This window comes from Macrotis lagotis, chromosome 1 (assembly GCF_037893015.1).
Source record: "Macrotis lagotis isolate mMagLag1 chromosome 1, bilby.v1.9.chrom.fasta, whole genome shotgun sequence".
In the NCBI taxonomy this organism is placed as follows: domain Eukaryota; kingdom Metazoa; phylum Chordata; class Mammalia; order Peramelemorphia; family Peramelidae; genus Macrotis; species Macrotis lagotis.
In genome coordinates, this window is record NC_133658.1 from 180,928,631 (window position 1) to 180,948,916 (window position 20,286).

Sequence of the window (20,286 nt, forward strand, 5' to 3'; positions counted from 1 at the left end):
TATTTCACCCATCTCTTTACCATTATTATAATTACTTTTATTTGATATTTTACATGAGTCTCAGAGATTAGTTGAACCTTATAAAAAAAAGTAAGCAAGAGGTACAAACCTCCCTACTGGAATTTAAGTCCCTACATAATTAAGCACCAAGTTATTTTTCCAGCTTTATTTCTCATTACTCCTCTTCATCCATTCTGTGTTCTAGTCAAACTGGATTACTAGATGTTTCCTGAACTTGAAATACTGCCACCATGCATTTGGAAATGTGGATATTCCCATGCCCAAATACATTACCATCTCATCTCCTCTCAGAATGTACTCTTTCCCTGGTCCCTTCCCTGATCCCAAAGGTATTTTTTTCTTGGCTTCCATCACTCATTATCTTCTATTTTATTTTTCTAGGTACACGTCCTACTTGCCAAGAGACTGCAAGACTTTGGGGAGACTAAAACTATATCTTTGTTGATCCTGCAGTTAGCAAAGTACATTACATACTTTGGGGGTGAAATTTCTGAACCTGTGGGGTTTTTTTTCTATGTAGGGAAAACCTGCCATCGAGATTACTTATAGGAATGCAGATCATTAACTTCTTTATAATTTGTGGTCTTAAGAAGTACCTGAGGGTTTTGTCTCTTCCTTCCCAATTCTAATTCATTCAGTTTCATTTTTCTCTTATTGCTGAAGCTAACATTAAGAGAAAAAGAAATTGAAGGAATTAGAATTGCGTAGGAAGAGACAAAACTCTCACTCTTTGCAGATGACATGATGGTATACCTAGAGAATCCAAAAAAAATCATCTAAAAAAACTACTAGAAATAATTAACAACTTTAGCAAAATCACAGGATATAAAATAAACCTCATAAATCCTCAACATTTCTAGCAAGTTGCAGCAGAAAGAGCTAGAAAGAGAAATCCCATTCAAAGTAACTTCAGACAATATAAAATACCTGGGAGTCTACTTGCCAAAGCAGACTCAGAAACTTTTTGAAAACAATTACAAAATACTTCTCACACAAATAAAATCAGATTTAAATAACTAGGTAAATATTAACTGCTTATGGACAGGCTGAGCTAATATAATAAAAAATGACAATTCAACCAAAATTAAACTACTTGTTTAGTGCCCTACCAATCAAAATTCCCAAAAGTTACTTTAATGAGTAAGAAAAAAATTGTAAGTAAATACATATGGAGAAATAAAAAGTCGAGAATTTCCAGAGATTCAATGAAAAAAAGTGCAAAAGAAGGTGGCTTAGTCCTACCAGATCTAAGATTATATTATAAAGCATCAGTCATCAAAACTGTCTAGTATTGGCTAAGAAATAGAGTGTTGGATCAGTGGAATAGACTAGGTGCAATAGCAAGAAATGATTATAGTAATCTGCTGTTTGATAAACCCAAAGAATACAGCTATTGGGATTAAAAATTATCTCTTCAATAAAAACTGGGAAAAATGGAAGTTAGTACAGCAGAAACTTAGATTAGACCAACACCTCACACCCTATACCAAGATAAGATCCAAATGGATACAGGATTTAGACATAAAAAACAATATTATAAGATCAAGGAATAGTTTACCTGTTAGATCCATGGAAAGGGAAGCAGATTATGACCAAGGAAGAGATGGAAAACATCATTAAAAACAAACTTGACAGCTTTGATTACATTAAATTAAAAAGCTTTTGCACAGACAAAACCACTGTAACCAAGATCAAAAGAAATGTAGTAAATTGGGAAACAATTTTTACAACTAGTATTTCTGACAGAGGACTCGTTTCTAAAATATACAGAGAGTTGTAAAATTTTCAAAAGAAAAAAGCCATTCCCCAAATGACAAATGGTCATATGCAAAGGCAATTTATAGATGAGGAAATCAAAGCAATCCAAAGTCATATGAGAAATCACTCTAAATCACTACTTATCAGAGAAATGCAAATGAAAGCATCTCTGAGGTACCACCTCACAACTCTCAGACTGTTCAATATGACCAGAAAGGACAATGACTGTTGTTGGAAGGGATGTGAGAAATCTGGGACACTAACACATTGTTGGTGGAGCTATAAACTCATCCAACCATTCTGGAGAGCAATTGGAATTACACCCAAAAGGCAACAAAAATGTGCATATCCTTTGATCTAGCAATACCACTACTGGGTATATATCCTGAAGAGATTAGAAAAAAGGGTAAAAACATTACTTGTACAAAAATATTCATAGCAGCCCTGTTTGTGGTGGCAAAGAATTGGAAATTAAGTGAATGTCCATCAATTGGGGAATGGCTTAATAAACTGTGATATATGTATGTGATGGAACACTATTGTTCTACTAGAAACCAGGAGGATTTACATGAACCAATGCTGAGTGAGATGAGCAGAACCAGAAGAACATTTTACACCCTAACAGCAGCATGGGGGGTGATGATCAACCTTAATGGGCTTGCTCATTCCATCAGTACAACAATCAGGCACAATTTTGAGGTATCTGCAATGGAGAATGCCATCTGTAACCAGAGAAAGAATTGTGGAAAAACCATTATCTTATTATGTAATTTTGCTATCTCTTATACTTTATTTTTCTTCTTTAAGGATATGATTTCTCTCTCATCTCATCCAACTTAGATCAATGCATACCATGGAAACAATGTGAAGACTAACAGACAGCCTTCTGTGAGGGGTGGGGGGGAGGGAAGTGAGATTAGGGGGGAAATTGTAAAATTCAAAATAAATAAAATCTTTCTTTTATAAACAAAAGAAGAAGTACCTGAGACTTTGAGATATTAAATGATTCAACAGAGGACATGAAGTTGCTATGAGTAAAAAGTTGCTATGAGTAAAAAAAAAAAAAAAAAATAGGACATAGTAGGTTATGTCCTATTGACTTACATAGAAAAATCATTTAATGAATGTTTGCCAAATTGAATTGAATGAGAGCCTTCATGTGTGACCTTTCCAGAATCATCTTATATATCTCTAAATAGCTAAAATCTAAGATAATTTCTTGGTTTTTCCATTTAATTAAATTATTCTATTATAGTTTGGTTGTCCTTCTTTGAAGAAATCTATTTTCCTTCACATTTTAGGTTCTCTATTATGGGGGGAATAGATTTTGGTTGGCTAGATTCTCCCAGAATATAAAATTGCCTTTTAGTCATTGTACATTATAAATATGTAATAAATATTCCCTGAATTTACATAATCAATAAATGAGTGTGTTGTATTAGATGACAAGGCTTTATTTCTGTTCAATTCTTTTCAATCATGTCCAAGTCTTCACGATCCCTTTTAGAGTTTTCTTGGTGAAGATGCTGGGGGTTGGGGGGAGGTTATATTTCCTTTTTCAGTTCATTTTCCAGATGAGGAAACTGAAGAACAGATTTAAGTGACTTGACTAGAACCACACAGCTACTAAGTATCTGAGGCCAGATTTGAACTCACAAAGATAAATCTTCCAGGCTCAGATCCAGCACTTTATCCACTATACCATTTGTTTACCCCTGGACAGTCCTTCAGTTATATTATGGTAGAGATTCCTTTTGGGTAAGAGTTAGAATAGATGATCACTGAGGCCTCTCAGTGAATCTGTGACACCTAAATTCCCTTACATTAATTTAATTCTATACCTAATTCTCTGATGTAATAGACATTTACTAAAGTTCTGAGCACTGTGGAATATACAAGCAAGAGACATGGTCCCTGAACTTAAAAGGCTTAAAATGTAGTAGAGGAGAAAATCATGTAAATTTAAAAAAATAACAACTCCAGGCAGTGTAGAAGTACTCTATGAGTTGTATGTGTGATATAATAGATACTATTCAAGGTGAAAGGAAGAAATGAGTGAATGATTAAGTTAAAAGTAGAATGTTATTGGAAATAGCATGGTGGCCTTGTAGTTAGGAAGATATAGATTAGAATCCCATCCCCATACTTACCCTAGAGAAGTCACTTAACCTCTCAGATTATAATGGTACTTCTTCATGGATTTATGCAGATCCCTTGAGATTAGGAATGTGGAATATCTTGCAAACTTTAGATCACTAAATAAAATTTCATCTATTATCATCATCATCATCATCATTAATTATTCCTAGGCAGGATAGATGGTTTCCAATGAATAGGTTGAATCATGTAACAAGGCCATCTGAGTTGAGTGAAGAAAATGAAGGAATTCTTGAACTAGAGGGAATAATAATTCTTTCAGGTAATTAGAGAGGCAAAAGGCAAATCATTTCAGTCAAATTCTTCTATAATAACTTCTTTGTAGAAATTATCCTTTTAATATCATTGAGGTAGGCATAATTTTCCAATTCGAGGCTGCAGCTGTTTTTTTTTCATTTATTCTGATCTAATCTCTCACAATGCAAATATAAAGCTATTACTTCTTGTTTGGTCATGGGTATCAATGACAAGTAGAGGATCACCATCTTCTGAAAGAATTAACTTCAAGTTGTTTGGTTCTCTTCTGCAGCTCCCTTAATGCTCACCTCACAGTTCTTATTTTTTCCCACCCTTTAATCATCTCTTTAGTTCATCTCTGATCCCTGTCTCATAGAGTCACCAAATATTCCATAAATTTCAACTCCTAGATTCTATATAAGAGGGGGCAAGGATGGTTCCCTTCAACTCACTAAGGTGGTTTTTGACCAAAATGAAGAAGATAATGACTTCCAAACAGAGATAGAGTTTCTTATTATTTTCCTTAAACATTTTAGAAACTTTATTAATTATATTTTTTAGAAGCTAAGTAAGACATAAGTTGCTAAATCCTTTTCCTCAATTAATTCAACTTTAAAAGTATCCTTTTTTATTTATTGATTTGATGGGTGACTTGGTCTGGGCAATCTCTGAGAAGATTCATTCATTTATGCTAATGTCATTCAGAAGATCCCTTCCTGGGAAGCAAAAACAAAACCACAACCACCCAGGCACCTTATCAGTCCTCTATTTTACCCCCACCAGCTATAATGGAAAGATGGTGTTAATACTGTGATAAGATTCAATCAGATTAAAGCAGTTTAAGCTAGCTCTTGAGAGCTGATTCAATTTATCACAACCCCCAGATCTACTCATTAGCTCTTTTGTCCTACATACATTGGGGAAGCCTGAGGATATATTTGAAATACCATAACAACTAGGGTTACATTCATTTCTTAGGTATTTTTAACAACAGGGATAAAGCTCCTCACTCAGGATCTTCAATTGATATGTAAAATTCAACCAGAAATAGGTTAAACATTTGATCCTTTTGCATATTCAATGTGCTTTTCCCTTAATTTTGTTTTTTAAGCTGATAATCTCAAAATGGTCCAAGGACACAAGGCTAGCCTCACTGGTATGTTTATGAATTAAATGAGTTTTTGAAATGTTTAGGAATTAAAGGTTTCTTCAAGGTATCCAGAAGAAATACATATCCACCTTTCACCTGCTTCATTTTTCCCAGCAAATATTTGAAAATAAAGTAGATTCTGATTATATATAAATAGTATTTCACAATAGAAATAAAAGAATAATAGTGAGACTGCTTTATTATTAGTTTAGTATGCTTACACAGAAATATATAAATATGTTAGTGCTTTACATAGGAGTGTATTGGTAACATATAGAAGACAAAGTACAAAGAAGATCAAGAGGGAGAGAAATGTTTCATGCTTAAAATGTTTTAGTCTGTATGGAAAAACAAAGAAGTCCAAGTGGTAACTAGAAGCCTTCATTTGCAAGCAGGGATTTTGTGAGTACTATTAAACCATTTTAGGGAGTGTGAAAGGTTAAAAACTCACAACTATATCCAACAAAAGTTGTTGAAATCTGTATGATTCAGAGAAAATGACGAGGGATCCTCAATGTATTTGCTCATTATGTATGATTTCCTTTGTATATAAGCATATGTGTTTATACATATTTCCTTTTCAAATTTTGCAGTGAACAAAAGAAATAGTGGAAATAGTCAAACCACAAGAATCTGATTCTGCCATTCACATATAACTTCCCTTCTTGCCACAAAATATATATTCTAATAATAAGGAAACAATATTTTTTGAAAATTTCCATTAAAAATATTTGATCCCAACATATGTAAAGAATAATATATTATTTAGATGTATAAAGAATAATAAACCTTTTATCCATGTTAATCATCTATATTCTGAAAAAGCTATTCTACTTGAAGGAATTAGAGAAAGGGATTCTTCCAATTAGATCAACTTACTGTTGCCTATCAAAAATGAGATGTTCCACAAACACAATTGATGCTAGATCTATGCAAATTTAAAACCAATGCTCTTTTTTTTTTGAGCTATATCAAGGTCTTTTCTCCTGTCAACAACATAAGTAAAAAGGAGTATATACTCTCCATTCCTACATCTAGTCATTAGCTGGGAAAACAATCCCTCTATTTTCACTACCACATGGAAAGAACAAGGAAAGATAGCTATTAACTTTACTTTGCAAGGTCATCAAAAATCCTCTTATTATAATCCACAAAACACAGCTGTGGATAACCACTGTCTTTCTGAAAAAAACTACATTTTTCTCCCTTTTTTGTTCATGCCCTACTACAATAGGAGTTAGAATTTCTTGGTGTAATGACCTTTGCCAATGAAAAATGATCATTTTTATTTAATGTGATAAGGTCTTGTAGTTATAATAACTTCATTTTCCAAATAGTTTAAAGCAGTCTGACAAAGTTAGCTGTACTGTCCATCCACAAAAATTCCTAGGAGGTGGATTGAGGCTGATTATAATCAACTTCATAGAATAGAGAAGCAAAGTCAGAGCTTAGATTTGTTTAATAACTCTGTTGTTGGTCAGTCATTTATTTCAGTTACATCTGACTCTTCATGAACTCATTTAGAATCTTAACCTCATTTAACAGATGAGGAAACTGAGGCAAACAAGGTAAAGTGACTTGCCCAGAAACAGACAGTAATTGTCTGAGGTAAGATTTGAACTCAAGAAATTAATTATTCCTAATTCCAAACCCACTGGACCATCTAGTTGCCCTTTAATAATGCCTTACATTCAATCAATGTTTAGACTAGGACTTTTTATCCTTTTTTTTTAAATTTTATCTATTTAAGGCAATGGGGTTAAGAATGACTTGCCCAAGGTCACACAGCTAGGCAATTATTAAGTGTCTGAGGTCAAATTTCAACTCGGGTCCTAGCTGCCCACTAGGACATTTTATCCTAAATTAGGTGACCTTACCCTTTATTCCAAGGATTATTGTTGTTTGTCCTTTATTCTTAAAGAAGAAGACCATGACATCAGGGAGATGATGCCATGATAGACATGTGAATTTGGATTTGAATAAAGGGGTTATTCTGCTAAGTCACCAGCCTCACTTTCTCCTCCAGAACCATCTTGAGTTCAGTGATCAGATAGAAATGAGGACAATTGGAGATGGTCCTGGATGTGAAGCGATCCAGGTTAAATGACATGTCCACAACTAGTGAGTATCAAGTGCCTGAGTTTAGATTTGAACTCAGGTCTTCCTGACTCCAGGGTTAGTATTCTATCTACTACACCACCTAGCTGCCAAGGCATGTGAACTTTCTTAATTTATGTAACATTTCTACAAGATAGAAAACAAGAATAACTTCTTAAGTCAGAGAGGAAACATCCTAGAATTTTCATGGGTTCCAAATCATTACCCTATGATCTAGTGATCCAGTGGAGACCTTTGTAGGAGCCAGTGTTCACATTCCTAGTCATTGGATCTAACTAATAAAAGAATCATATTTCCAAACAGAAATCCATTATCCACTATAGTTATAGATATGGAATTAAAGTTTAGCTAAGCATACAGGAATAGAATCAGTAGTACTATTACCTACCTCCAGGAGGTTCTTACTTAGACAGAAAAAAGGACCTCAAAACATGCAGATTTCACCAGGAAGACCTTGTCCCAGTTCTTCCTATGCCTGATAGCACCTGGAGAACAATGAATTCACTATAAACTTCTCCATGAAACAAGAAAGTAAGTCCCAAATAGATTCATTTCTGTTCTTTAACCTATCTCTTCCTTTGTGTGTGATCTTAGCTATATATAACTACTCCATACTTTGGTATCTCTGTATAGCCTTGAAAAGTGATCATCAAAGTGCATATGAACATTAGGATTGGACGGTAAAGATACAGTCCCATATTTACAGCACAGTTGAGAGAGCTAGATGAAAGTGTGGGCGTGAAGTATGTCAGATGATGGAAAAATTCATAATAATCCCATCAGTGTAAAAAGGGTGTGTTCCTGCCTATGGTGCAGAAATCTCCGTTTCTAAAATCTTTTAGGATTTGGCTCAACCCATGTATCCTTTCTGAATCAAATTTATCCTTTCTATAAACAAAAGAAGGGATTAGAGACCTTTAATTGGCTTTAGGGAGGAAATGGTAATATGATCAGTCTGGGCAGGAACTGTCATGTGTCTTGGGGAAGAAGAGGGAGGATATGCTGTTTCACATGTAGTTACAAGTGAAGTCAAGAAACAGGAGTATTCTCAAATCACTCGAGTTGGACATGAGCCCTGATCATACTACGACCACTTTGGTTTTCATCTTAGCGCCACTGTTCCACAAAATGGCCACCCATATTTCAATAGGGAAGATAACTCTTTCCCATGTACCCTTTCTTTTTTGACCTCAGAACCCTAGTTTCCAGCTAAATTAAACCCTGCCATAGGTACAATTACCTGTACTGTGATTGCATACCTACAAACCACAGACCTTCTAAGAAAACTGAAATAAACAGATGGAGCTATGGGAGTAATTACTACATTGAGTTATTCCTTTTGCAAGGAGGCAACCACTCCTCTTGCTTTGATGTGGCCCCATTTGCTGGGCAACTAGTCTGGTCATCCCTTAGTTGTGTGGTGGAAGAATTGATCTCAAGAAGTGGCCAAGTGAAGAAAGTCTCTTTTTACCTACCCTCCCCCTGATTATTCTTTAACACCATGAAGTAGATGTGAGAAATAGCAATTTGAAGAGGTGACTATTATCTTTTCATTCTCTCAAGCACAAGTTTGTCTGGGCCATTATCCTATTAGACACCTACAAACACATTTCTATTAGATTTAGCAATGCTAAAATCGCAAAAATTGGAGAGGTAGAAGAAATGGAAAGATAGATGCAAAATAAACATATAACTGCCCCATGGGAATATCACCTGCTGTTTGGGGACTTCTTTGCAAGAACTCCTATCAGTGTTTGGACACCCAAATGAATAGATTTTTTTTTGAGAGGTGGGGCAGGTATCTTGAAAGGAAAGACTTCTTGATTTTATGAGGCCCAATTGAGTATCAGACCAACTGCCTGGGAGCCTCTTTGATGTCTTAGAAGAATGAGATGGAAGATACCATACAAGAGATACCAGGGTGCTTATCACAAATGGAGGGTTGTTTTCATTATTAGCGGTCTGGCTTTCATAATGACCTTAGATTAGATATTATTACTTGCTCCTTCACCTAAAGTCTGACTTTATCACTAAAGTCATGAAGAGACATCCAGAATGCCACCTGCCTGCTGTTACTGGTAATCCACCACTATAAAAACCATGCTTTATGTAGCAATGACCACTTGGTTGGCGCCAAATTTGGGTTCCTAGACAAATTGGGTTCTTGTTTAGACATAACATCCAGAATCCTATCATAGGTCATATCTAAGGAATATCTAAGGACATATCAGAAGAATATCTAGATGCCATGGCATAGTGTGCTATATTATAATGGAGTTCTATTTTAGCCATGGAAACAGATTAGGTCATTTATATATTGAGTATATGGCCAAATTGATTCTTTCCAATAACTACCAATCCCAAAATATAATACCATAATTAGTCAACCAACTAATCTTCCCATTTAAATTATTTTACGTATCCAAGCAGATAATTCAATTCAACTCAACAGACTATGAACAAACCTTAGTAGCTAAAAAAGAATTTGTCCTTATCTAATATTCAAATTAAACAAATATTAAAAGTATTTATTAATCATGTACTATGTGTAGAAGACTGTGCTAATTTCTGGAAATGCAAACATGATTAAAAAAACATACCCTATCCTTAAACTTATAAAGTAGCATAGTAGGCATTTCTTATATAATAGAAAGCATGTTAGACTTACAATCAGATGAAACCTGCATTCAAATCCTTCCATTGATAGCTATTAGTTATGAAACAAGATTATTGTCCTTTCATTGGAATTGCTGTTTTCTCATCTGTACGATGGGGATAAAAATAGTCATATCATCTATCACACAGACTTGCTATAAAGATCAAGTAAGGCAAAGTCTTTGCTACCTTAAAGTATTATATAAAGGTCAGATATTATTATTAATTAATTAATGTAAGATCAAATTCAACAAATATTTATTAAAACAGCAACTTTATTAAAGGCACTGTACCACATTTGACAGGGTTCCTAACTTCATAGAGCATATGTACAGTCTAGGAGGAAGGTACAGTATATCTATGATTAATTTTAATACAAAATATTATATAAAGTAAATAAGACAGGTGCAAGCAATGGGGTGCTGGTAAATATTTAATAATTGATGCTCTGAAAAAATTACTCAGGATGCAATTTAAGTTTAATCATCATTATTAACATTTTCTTCATCACTTTCTGAAGATTATGCATTCAAAAAAAACCCCTAAATGAATTAAGCCTAGATTTGTAGAATTTGCTGAAATTCAGGAACCAATTGAGTTCATAGTACACCCTTGAAATAAATCCAGAAAGGTCTTCAAGGTAAAGATAAGTGGTATACACTATATTGAGAAATCGATTCAAGAGCCAAAAACAATTTCCAAGGAGAGTAATGATGCACTAGGAGAATTATTAGAGCAGCAACTCGAAAGTTGGATTGGAAAGAAGATGAACTGCAGTCAGAAAGATTAGTGAGGAAACAATTATATTAGTACAGAAAAGAGGTAGAAAATAATAAAGAAAAAAAGGAATCATGCAGGGATAGAACCAATGGTTACTTTGAAGTTTCAAGCCCAAGTGAATGAGGGTATGATGGTGTCAGAGAAAAGTTGGGGGAGGGTGGTTAGGGGAAAGATATGAATTCAGTTTTTAGGATGTTGAAGTTGAAGTACTAATAGACATGCAGGAAGGTCCAAGATTAGACTCTTAGGAGAGGTATACATACATACATGCATACATCCACACATACTCAAGTGTGTACACACAATGAAATAGATATAGTCATCAAGGAAATGAAAGAGAAAAGAAAGCAGTTCAAGGCCATAACTTTGGGAGATATTCATATTTAAAGGACTAGGGGAAGAAGGAAGTTCCATTAAAAAGCAAAAACAAGAGTTAGGAAGGAAATCTTGAGAGTACAGTATCATGACCAAGAAAAAGCATCAGTGGCATCTCATAAAACTAAGAAAATACAAAATGGCTCTCATCCTGCAAAAATTCCTTCCCATTCTACAATGCTAATGTCAAAACAGCAGAAAATAAGGGGAAAGAGCATCAAAGATACACAGATTTTGGACAATTAAGGAATATTGACTTAGCTGTTTATGCTCTAAATGTGAGATCCATACCCAATCATGAGTTAGTGTACAAGTTGTTAGAAAAAATGGACCTTACTCATTTATGACATTCTAAATAAAACTAGAATACAAATGCAAATTGCTGCTAAATTAAAGGCTATCTCACTTGGGGTGTCTTGAGGAGAAAATAGAAGGTTTGAAAAGTTATCACGGATGCTTTGTAAAGAGTCAACTAGGGAAGAATAATAGAATTAGCATGAAACAGTCTATACACACCTGAGTTTGAATATTAAGAATATAAAGACATGGATACCCTCACTTTATCATACAAATAAAATAATAGGATAAGATATCACAACCAATTATAAAACAAGTTTTCTTATCCAGTTGCTACCAAAAAAATACCATGTTTCTGATGTTAACAGTGGGAAACCTGGTCATCTTAAAGTGATTTTCCCAGCATCACAAAGTTTCACAAATTTAGAATTAGGACCAAAACCATAGTCTTTTGAATTATACCTGAGAATGGGCCAGTTTCTGTAGCTTTGACCACAATGTTTATTTCCCAATGTTGCCCTTAGTATTCCTCAAATCACATTTGCAGTCAACTACAGCTCCAACAGTTTTATCTAAAATGCTTTTTTAAGTGGAGAAATGAAAATAAGAACTAAATTTTGACATTTACTTTGTCTTTCCTCTGAGGTTTCGGGAGTCACTTTATAGGCATGATTTCATTCATGTTCATTGCAATCTGTGATATGTCTAAAAACTACTCTCTTCTATTTTTGCCTCATTCCCACACAACTAGAAAAGCAAAAGCTCTGTACAAACTGAAACCAAAGAAAGGAATACCTCCTTTTCTTGGAAATATACCACCAGAGTCTGATGGAAAAAAAATCAATTAACTTCTATCCAACCCCCATCCAGTACTCACCAGCAGGAGATGCCACTCTCTTTGCTGCTTTTCTATCATTCCTTGGTGTCTTCTAATTTTTCAGACTGATTGGGTTTAACTAGACCAGAGAGAGAAGATCCAAATGCAAAGTGCTCCCAAACCCCTTACCTTTAGAATGAGAAAAAGAATAGCACCAACCTTCCAGAGTTATTAAGAGGATAAAATTTGTAAAATACTTTACAAACCTTAAAATACTATGTAACTAGTAGGGAAAAAGAATAGGATTAGGATTGGCATTGTTGTTAAATAAAAATATATACAAAGTAGTTGAACACAAGCTAATTTGATGAGAAGGTCACTAGCAAATGAAATCATGCATTGGTTCTTGAGCTGAATTTTGAAAGAAGAGAGGGACTCAGTGAGGTAAAGGTAAGAAGCCTGTGCATTCTAAACACAGAAGGCTAGTTAGCGTTAGAGCCTAAGGCAAGATTTCAACTTGTCTACATATTTATAATCCAGTATTTGTCCCTTTCTAGTACTAAATAGTTGATTAGCAGGTTGATGAAATGAGTCCATTATAATATGTAATTGATCTCATTTTCCTTCCTTTTTCCTGAACCAGAGATGAAGCTGTAAGTAGCATCTTTCTTCCAAAGACCCAATGACATGTGAGTCCAAGCTATTAAACAAACAATTTAACTCTCAGCTGACAGGAAAGCCAACAGCAATGCTGACCCATGGGAATTCAATTTTTCATCATTTACCCAGAGTGGGAAGCCAAAAGGCAGTTGGAGATGCTAATTCTGACCAGAATGACTTCCTGAAAGCCTTCCCAGGGATAACATCTTAAAACGATAGCCATTTCAGACCAGTTCCCAGGCTAGACTACAATTTGCCGCAATTACCATACTAGAAGACTACAGAACCTATGTTTGTCACCAAACTGGTTCCTGGCTAACAGGACAAGACAGACAGCTCTCCAATATATGCTTTAGTTATTAGGGATTTCCCCTAAGTTGAGTTACAGATATTGAAGTTCATTTCACACCCTATGCCTCTTTCCTGAAGCTTTAAGCTCATGTTAGCTTTCTTGTTTGCCATATAATACTCTTGATTCCTATTGAGTTCCTAGTTCCCCTAATTTACATCCCAAACTATTTTCAGCTGTCTAACCATGCCTTCCCATCTTGAATTTGTGAAACTAACTTTTTTTTTGTTGGGGGGGTATGTGGCACTATGTGGAAGAAAGAAAGCTAAATTTTTTAAAACTGAATTCAATCAATGTCATTGGCTACACATGGAACTGCTATGAAGAATTCAGAATTTCTATGATTTTTATTTCTTTCAGAATTTGGCTCACAAAAGTCTGGTCAAGGAATAAATTTTCAAGGTTAAATTCATAGCAGTTTTTTCAGATGGATTGAAAACCTGCAGTGGTGCTGCCTTTGTTCTTCATGTAACAGGACTATCTAATAATTAAGATGATAAATTATTTTTAGCAGAGTATAAGTTATTTTATTATGTTATCAACAATAACAACAAGCATTTATTAAGCATTCATTGACCCTATGCTAAATGCTAGGGAAACAAAGAAAGGTCAAAACTGTCCTTTTCCTCAAAGAGCTTACTTTCTAATGGGAGTAACTAAAATATGAAATCAATTCTGGTATAAATATGTCTTGTGCCAAAATCTATTTGAAAACAAAGTTTTGCTGGGGGTCTTTTAAAGAAATTATTGCTATCTTTTGTTTTTACTTTGCCTATGTTTCTTGATTTATTCCCCTCTCACTCCTTCAAAACTCTTTCTTATAAAAAAAGAAGAGAAGTTGGGGGAAGGAAAGAGAATAGTTGTCATCAAAACTACATAAAAAAAGTCTGACAAATCTGTGGTGTTATATATTTTAGTCTCATCTCAGCAAGGAAAGGAAGAATCTCCTCATATCTCTTCCTAAGCTTTAGGCATAATTTTTAGAGAATTCAATTTTTCTTGTTTTGTTATTGCCAATCTTTCCATCTATGTTGTAGTCATTGTTTCCTGGTTCTACTCACTTCTGTTTGCATCAGTTCAAATAGGTCTTTCCATGATTCTATGTTTCTCTCATAATCTTTATCATATTCAAAGAGCTCCCCAATCTGATGGATAAAATTTTACCATATACTTACAGACCCAGTCTTCCACACCACTTCCTTGCTCCCTTCCAAATACACCTTGATGTGTTCTCTTTCCTCATTAGGACATAAGCTTAGTGAGTACCAAGGCTGTTACTTGCTTCTATTTGTATCTGCAGCATTGAACAGTGTCTGACGCATAATATGTCTGTCTGTCTCACCACTGCATTCATATACTGCAACTTGGTTAGCTATTAGACTGGGGAGTCCAGGGGTATCTACTTTATTTCCTACTAAGACAAAGAGTATCAAAGTAAATTTGCTGTGGATTTTTATAACTTAATAATTTTCTGTAGAGTGCTTCATTTTGTTTAACTTCAGGAAAGATGAAGGTAAGATGATGCAATTCATCCACAGAGTATCTAAAACATTCTCTTTCTCTTTTTAGATCTAGTTCTACCTGCGCTACTCCCTGGCTGCTATATCTATGCTCTCTGGATTTCCATTTCAATTCAACAAATATTTCTGAGGTACTCATGATATGTAAAACAGTTTACTAGCTGCTAGAGTAACAAAGGTCAAAATCATTTAATCCCTTTCCTCAAAAAAGCTTCCATTCTACCACATAGAAGCAACCTGAACACACAGAGAGAAGTCCTTATCTATGGAATTAGTGATTTGTACTAGGTAATCTCTAAGGTCCCTTCTAACTCTGATATAATATGATTGGAAAAAGGGTTCCAATAAGGAATAAAGATTGTGGAAACATTCAACAAAGATGCAAAAGTATAAATATGGGAACTTGTCTATGGGTATTAGAAACTATTAAAAAAAAAACCCACTCAAGTCAGTTTATTTAAGGGAACTTCATATTCTGAAAGCATGAGAAGCTAAATGTTTTTTTTCTAAAAGTTTGATTGGCCTATTTAGGTTGGCTTTTGATTTATTTTAGACGTCAATGTTTAGATAACTTTGTTAATCTATTTATGGCTTTCTCTATTGTCTGAGAATGTAGATTTGAAACAATTTCATAAACCATTTACAAAATGAACACTAATAACTAATTTGACTTACCTATTTCCAATCCCAGAACTTTTGCCACTTCTTCCTCTTTAGGGTCAGCTGTGCCATGGAACTTTGGCTGGTCCTTCTCTTTCCAATCTTCCAGGACCTCCATGCCTGGCCATTCCTTCTAGCAGTTATCATTGTAAAATACTTTACAGGGCTTTTCTTCGGCTGGCTGAGGGCCAAAGTCAACATACAATAAGTACTTCTGGGTTTTTCAGAGCTGACCCCAAAATATTTATCTATCCAGACATTGAAATTCTCATGAGTGATCAACAAATTTCCTACGCTGCAGTGTTGGTGGTGGAACAGATTCTAAGGCTGAACTCATTCACTTGTATTGAAATTCCCTAGCAGCCTGGGACACCAAGTGGGAGAATGTGAAAAACAGCCTTACAAATACATACTTTTGGATTATACATGGACAGCATTTCCAAATTCTTCCTTAGCATCCTTAACTAAGGAGCCTCAAACTCAGGAATTGGGACAAAGAGGAGGAATCTATAGGTCCTGTGAAATGCTAGATGAGTTTTAACCTGAGCTATGTGTTTTCTAAATCTACAGCATGACTGAGTACTTTAAAGAAGAGAGAAGGAGCAAAGGAAGAGCCCACCTGTAGATGGAGAGAAAAGACCAGTAATATATGAAGTCAGGGTTTAATGACAACAACAAACAAAAGTTACCTCCAGAAGATACAGGAAGAGAAAACCTAGGAATGAGAAAAGAAGGTAAGCATGAAGAAAAAGAAGTTCTGTAGAATGTAAATATCTGGAGGACAGAGTCTCTCATTTCTATCTCCTCTTAACATAGTTCCAAGTAGTAATGAATCCTTAGAACCTGACTAGAAAGGGACTTTAGAGGACATAAATCCAAACTCCTCATTTTACAAATAAAGCAAATTAGATTCAGAAAGGATAAGTAACTAACTTGCCCAATGTCACACAAATAGAAAATGCCAGAAGCAGATTTTGATTCCTCTTTGCTTGATTCCAGAGCTAGCAACCTGTCCTTGTTGAATTGTTTTTCTTTTGTTTTAGGGGTTTTTTTTGCAAGGCAAATGGGGTTAAGTGGCTTGCCCAAAGCCACACGACTAGGCAATTATTAAATGTCTGAGACTGGATTTGAACCCAGGTACTCCTGACTCCAGGGCTGGTGCTCTATCCACTGTGCCATCTAGCCACCCCCTGTCCTTGTTGAATTGAATTGAAACCACATTCAGTCAATTTTCTAAGCCTGTAGCTTTAAAAAGGAAATTATAATTGGCATATTATCAACCACTCATGTCCAAAAAACCAAAAAATTATTTGTTGTTAACAAAGAGATACCTGAGAGAGGAAACAACAGGGTGAAAATATTATACCAATTCAAGTCTATTTAATGAATATTTATGAAACATAACCTGTAGGGCACTGGAGAAACAGCCATGGTTTTCCTTAAGAATTTTATATTCTATGATGGGAAGGTAGGGGTTGTTTACAGATAAGAAAATTTGAAGTAATTTCAAGAAGCACTTTAACACTTAGGGGAAATCAAGAAAAGGTAATGTGTCAAAGATGGCACATGAGCTGTCTGGGGAAGGAATGTAGAATTTCTACCAGAAAGAAGTAAGAAAGAAGAAATTGAGTTCCAGAAACTGAGTACCACTGAGGAAAAGGCACAGAGAAAAGAGAAGGAATACTGAATGTGATAAATAGGATAGTTAGACTGAAACATAGAATATGTGAAGAAAAATAATATGGAAGATGACTTAAGAATAATAGATAATGCCTCCTCATTAATCATATACTTGAGCCTGCTTGGTAATTTATAAGAAAATCCTGGTCAGCCCCCCAAAACAGGGATTTTTGTCTTATTCACTATAGCAGAGAAGCAGAGCTAGGCAAAATCCCAAAGTAGGCCAAGTTGGCCAGTAACATAAACATCCACTGTCTCCTTTTACAGTACCACATCCCCCAGACTCTCCCACTCGTTTCCTGCATCCACATTAAAGCATCCCCTTAGAGCTTTTCTCTCTGACAGAGCTTCAGGGTACAGAGTGCTAGTCTACTTTACAATTTTGTCTAGCTCTACTTCTTTTGCTATAATATGACAAAAATCCCAGTTTGGGGGAATGATCAGGATTTTTTTTTTAAAGAAATAATACCAAGCAGGCTCAAGTATGCAATTAATGAAGAGACATTATCTAATAGTATTATGTTTTATTTTTTAGGTTTTGTTTTTTTTTTTGCAAGGCAAATGGTGTTAAGTGGCTTGCCCAAGGCCACACAGCTAGGTCATTATTAAGTGTCTGAGACCGGATTTGAACCCAGGCACTCCTGACTCCAGGGCTGGTGCTTTATCCACTACGCCACCTAGCTGCACCAAATAGTATTATGTTTAAGTCTTCTTCTGTAATACTTCCCGTCTCAGACTCTGTGTTTCAGTCAAACTGTGCTCCTCATAGTTGTTTTCTTTCACTTGAACCTGTCTCCACGTATCATTCTCCACCCACCCACCCCCATCTGATTCTCTACTTCCTAAAATCAACTGAGACAATATTTGTGCGCTTAACACAGTACAAGTATTTAAAAAATGCTTATTTCCTTGCTCTTCTAAAGTGATAAGTAATTTTACAAATGAATTCCTGCTTAACATAATGGTAGATTAATATACAATCCATTTGAAGTAAATATATTTCTGTTTTCAAGGGTTATCTGGACAACAGGTCTTAATTCAAAGAAGTAATTCTACCGCAGACACTTCAGACTAGAGTGGTACTGGCAAGATTATTGATTCATCTACAAATCCCACCACATACTCTTCCTACACAAGTTATATTACCTTGGGCTTAAAACTGACAGATTTTTGCTCTAGTTAATCTACTTGACTCTGGCATTCCAAAAACTTCCAAAATGAAATAAATATATTATTAATTTACCCTCTTGTGGACTTTTAGAACTTCATCATTTCTGTCACTTACTTTCCTTACATATTTCAAGTCCTGATTCTAGAATAATCAGTCAAGTAGGATGGGGAAAATTGTGCACACTCACTTTTTGAAATCCTTGGCACCTGCCTGAGCCCCAATAAATCTAAACTGGATGGCCTGACATTTCCTAAAACAAGGCTCCTCCCTAATAACCACCTCCTCTTGAAGAATATTTGTCTGAACATGAAAAACAATACAACTATTTTTCCTTGACTAATTGGCAAAGTGCAAACACAATAATTGGATTGCCTAGGCAGTAAGTTTAACCACTCCCCTACCAGAGGCTATTGATACAACCAAAAAATGTTGGAGTTCTAAGGAGTTATATTCATTGCACTCTAGCTTTGGACAATAACCCAGTCTTCAAATCCAGGGGATATTATATACCACCTCAGAGATAACTAATATTGAAGATCAACTGTCAAAAATACCCCATTCTGAAATCTTCTTAAACCAGTATCACTGAACACATACCTACCCAAATATTGCACATAGGTGCACTGTTATACACAGAATCATCTGTTACATCCTAAGAACACCATCATCTGACAAGTAATCCCTATTTTAGGGAAACAATTCACAACCTGTACAAACAAATGCTGCCTAATTCTCCACTGAAGCAGCACCCCATCCTCTACACTCCCATCCAGAATATTAGAGTTGAAAATTCAGAAATCTCTACTTTCTCTGCCCTCCTCCCAGACCCTCCTCAAAACCTGTTTTTGAAACTGCCCATGTGCCTTCTCTCCAACTTTTTTTCCTTCCTCTTTTGTGTAGCTCAAGATTAATCAGGTTCAGACATAGAGCCTAGCAGGGATTAGGGGAGCTAATAGTTCATAGTTACTGTTATTACTCCAGGGTTGGTCAACTTTATGGGTCATATAGGCTAGCCTGGGAACCTAATCACCATTTATGACTCTGTTTCTATGGGAAAATGCATTCCAAGTTCCAGATGAGTGACTTACAAACTTTGGGAACACCACCTGTTCAAAAGGCAGCAACTACCTCTATTCCTCTCAGTATGGCCAGAATTTAATCTGCTTTGGAGAGAGAAGATTCTTTGGGAGATGAGTAAAGAAGGCACCAAAACTTATTGTGTTGAGCTTTGGGAATAGCAAAACTAATGAATCCAGCATCTTAATAACTCAATCACAAATGAACCTTCAGAGGAAGAATAGAATTATCTAAAGAAACTTGGTTTATCCATTCATAGAATTCTCTGATAAGCTCCTATTTAAAGGGACAGATACAAAATGTATCTTTTTTATAACGGTTTGATTACCTTTATTGTCCTTGATTGGACACACAACAGAGGGTGAATTCAAAAGAATGACAAGGACATGTCTGAATGTTGTTAGGAAGACTAAAGTCAGGACTGTTCTGGTAAATGTTTAACAACTAGCTCTCCATGCCACATTTTAAAATTTAATCTGCCTAAGATCTTCTCTATCACTTTCTTAAGTCTAGAAAATCAACAAAGCAGTAATTTAAACTCTGTTTTGTAGGCTTTGTTGATTTCTGAGGCATAAATGCTCAAAATAAACTTTTAACAACAGACTCTCTGAAGTCACTCTGAACAGGTTCTAGCACAATCCTGTAAAAGGAATTGTGGTCTGCACAAAAAACTCTTCTTCTCTCATCAATCCTTTAAGAGTTCTATCATCTCACTGATTTAATTACTTCTTCCAGTGATGCAAATTCCAAACCATCCATGTCCTCTTTTCTGCTGACTTGTCTATGACATATCTTTGGCAGCTA

The 20,286-nt window shown here is 35.3% G+C and overlaps 1 long non-coding RNA gene across 1 annotated transcript; it reads right to left on the reverse strand.

Annotated features, from left to right (window-relative positions):
• Positions 1 to 7,835: 7,835 nt before the first annotated feature.
• LOC141514826 (uncharacterized) lies at positions 7,836 to 12,864 on the reverse strand. The gene is made up of 3 exons (XR_012476125.1): positions 12,426 to 12,864; positions 10,110 to 10,203; positions 7,836 to 7,926 (listed from the first exon to the last, which is right to left on the reverse strand). It is a non-coding gene; the product is annotated as an uncharacterized LOC141514826 (long non-coding RNA).
• Positions 12,865 to 20,286: the final 7,422 nt, after the last annotated feature.